Source organism: Pteropus alecto, unplaced genomic scaffold (assembly GCF_000325575.1).
Source record: "Pteropus alecto unplaced genomic scaffold, ASM32557v1 scaffold1978, whole genome shotgun sequence".
Taxonomy (NCBI): domain Eukaryota; kingdom Metazoa; phylum Chordata; class Mammalia; order Chiroptera; family Pteropodidae; genus Pteropus; species Pteropus alecto.
In genome coordinates, this window is record NW_006440832.1 from 93,937 (window position 1) to 96,688 (window position 2,752).

Below are 2,752 nucleotides of genomic sequence, written 5' to 3' on the forward strand. Positions count from 1 at the left end.
TGGCCTAAAGAAAATGACCAGCGCATTGGGACTAGATTTGACCCTAGATCCAGGAACTGCCTACCCTTGTCTCATTATCTCAAGAGACAGAAAAACAGTGATGTTGAGGACAGTGACACCAAAGTCTTCATAATCCCCAGGCATTGACTTCTTACCCAGCTGTCTTGAGTTCTGAGGGATCTGATGATGGCGTCTGGGGCCGGCAGAAATAGGGCCAGATGGGTAACGGAGAAATAGGGGGCGGGGGATCGTTTCATGAACTATAGAAATGTCCAACCCATGCACCGTAGACTCGAAACCAATAATAAAATGCTTCTTAAAAAAAGAAAGAAAAAAGAAATGAGGCACAGGTGACTGGCCCACAGGTGTGCGTGAGGAGTATTTTCCCCAAGCCGCGGGCGCTGCCGCGTCAGCCCTGGGCCAGTGCTACGTGGCGCCAGGGCAGACGCGTCTGCACTCTGCACTGAGAGAGGTCTCGCTTTATAATTTGAATAACAGGTCTTATTTGTATAGATTCGCTCGTATGTTTACAGGAAAACTTAGGCCTTGTTTTTTTACCGAATCTTCTTCAAAATCTCTTACAACCAGTGTCCTCGGAGATGGATGATGAGTCACTTGGAGGGCAATTTTGTCTGTGGTTGTTTTCTTCCCTTGTTGATGGAAGGGATACTTGTAATAAGGATGATGGTTTTTTTAAAAAAGAAAATAAATAGTGTTTTTAATTTTCAGTCCAGTTGTCATAATATCTGTTTGCTTGTTATCTGTGCAAACAGTCCCTTCGGGCGCAAGGCTGCTTAGGCCCCACCGAAGGTTATTTTGTCCTGTTCTATCATCCCAGAGGTTTGAGGCATAAGACGTGCAAAGCGTTCCTCCCGCATGGCAGCCCCAGCTCCATTTTAAAAAATGGCTCCGTTTATTATTATTTTTTGACGCATGGTTCCCCTTTCTTGTCCTAACTGCTCCCTTGCAAGTTGAGCTGCTGGGGACCTGGCTTAAGAGCAGCTCTTGAACCTCGACTGGCCGCTTCGGGACGCGCTCGCTCCCGGCCGCTTGGCTCCCCGAACTCCCCGGCTTCGCCACCCGGTGCTGCGTTCTGGGCGGTGTCTGCAGGTCTCCCTTCCGGTTCTCGAACTTCCTCTTCAGCTGCTTGGATCTTCTGTTTAGCCCACCTGAGTTTCTAATTTAGATCGATTTTACTTTCCGCTTTCTCTTTAAATTTGCCTGCTCGGCTCTGGCCATTTCTTACCCTTTCGTCTCGCTCTCCATCCGCTTTCATCCCCTTACACATGATTAAGCAGACTGGTTTTTTTTTTTTCATCCTGTATATTTCTCATCCGATAAACCCTGTATCTTCTGTCTTTCTGGGCCAGATTCTACAGTCTGTTATTTTTGCTGACTCGCTCAGGGTGACGTTCCTGGAGCGTTGGGTAGCTTCTGACAGCCAGGCCCAGTCCTTGGACTTCTGTCTGTGGGAATTCTTTGATGCTCGTGTTTGCAATGCTTTTCTCTTATTTTCCTTCGCTTCTGCCAAAGCTGTGTTGCCAAGACAGCTTCAGACTAAATATTTGGCTTGTGGGCTTTCGGGTCGCCCGGCCAGTGCGGGTTCTGGCCCGAGCAGGGCTTGCGGCTGCAATTCCCCCCTCACCCCTTCCAGAGCCCAAGCGCTGTGCCCGGCAGCTTCCTCTCCGGATGGGTTTTGCCCACATCCCTCTGTGCGTCCAGCAAGCACTAGTCTTTATACTCTCTCCTTAGTTCTCCCTTTTCTAGAATGTCATAGAATTGGAACTATCTAGTTTGCAGCCATTTCAAACGGGCTTATTGAACCTAGTAATGTGCATTTATGGTCCATCCATGTCTTTTTGTGGACGGATAGCTATTTTCTTTGTATCATGGAATAATTACAAATATAATGCCATTATTCTACTTGCCCCGTGAAAGACGTCTTGATTGACACCAGCTTTTGGCAGGTATGAGGAAAGACACTACAGATATTTGTGTGCAGGATTTTGTGTGAACATAAGTTTTCAACTCACTTGGCTAAACGCCCAGGAGCACGGTTGCGGGATCTCATGATGAAAGGATGTTTAGTTGGGTAAGATAGCATCAAACTGTCTTCCGAAGTGGCTGCACTGTTTCTCAACCCCTCCGGCAGTGACGCCAGTTCCTGTGGCTCCACGTCCTCACTTGGCACTGACAGATTTTTGGATTTTAGACATTCTATGGGAATCTTATTATTGTTTTATCTTGCATTTCCCTGATGACATATGATGCTGAGCACCCTTTCAAACAGTTATTTGCCTTCTTTATATCTTCTTTGGTGAGGTATCTGTTCAGATCTACAGCCCATTGTAAAATTAGGTTGTGTTATTATTGTTGAGTTTTAGGACTTCCATGAGTATTTTGGATCCTACCTGGTATCAGATGCATGTTTTGGAAATATTTTCTCCTAATCCTTGACTACTCTTTTCATTGTCTTAACAGTATATCTAACAGAGAAGTATTTTAAAATTTTACTACAGTTCAATTTCTCACTTTTTTCCATTCAAAATTCTGTTTATAATGCTGTATCTAAAAGTATTCATTCAATTCAATGTCGTCTAAAGTTACTCTTTGTTATTTTTTGGAAGGTTTATAGTTTTGCATTCTATATTTAGGTCTACAATCAATTTTTAGTCAATTTTTGTGTAAGGTATAAGGTCTGTATCTACACTCCTCTGTTGCTTCTGCAGTGCCAGTGGATCCACCGCCTTGT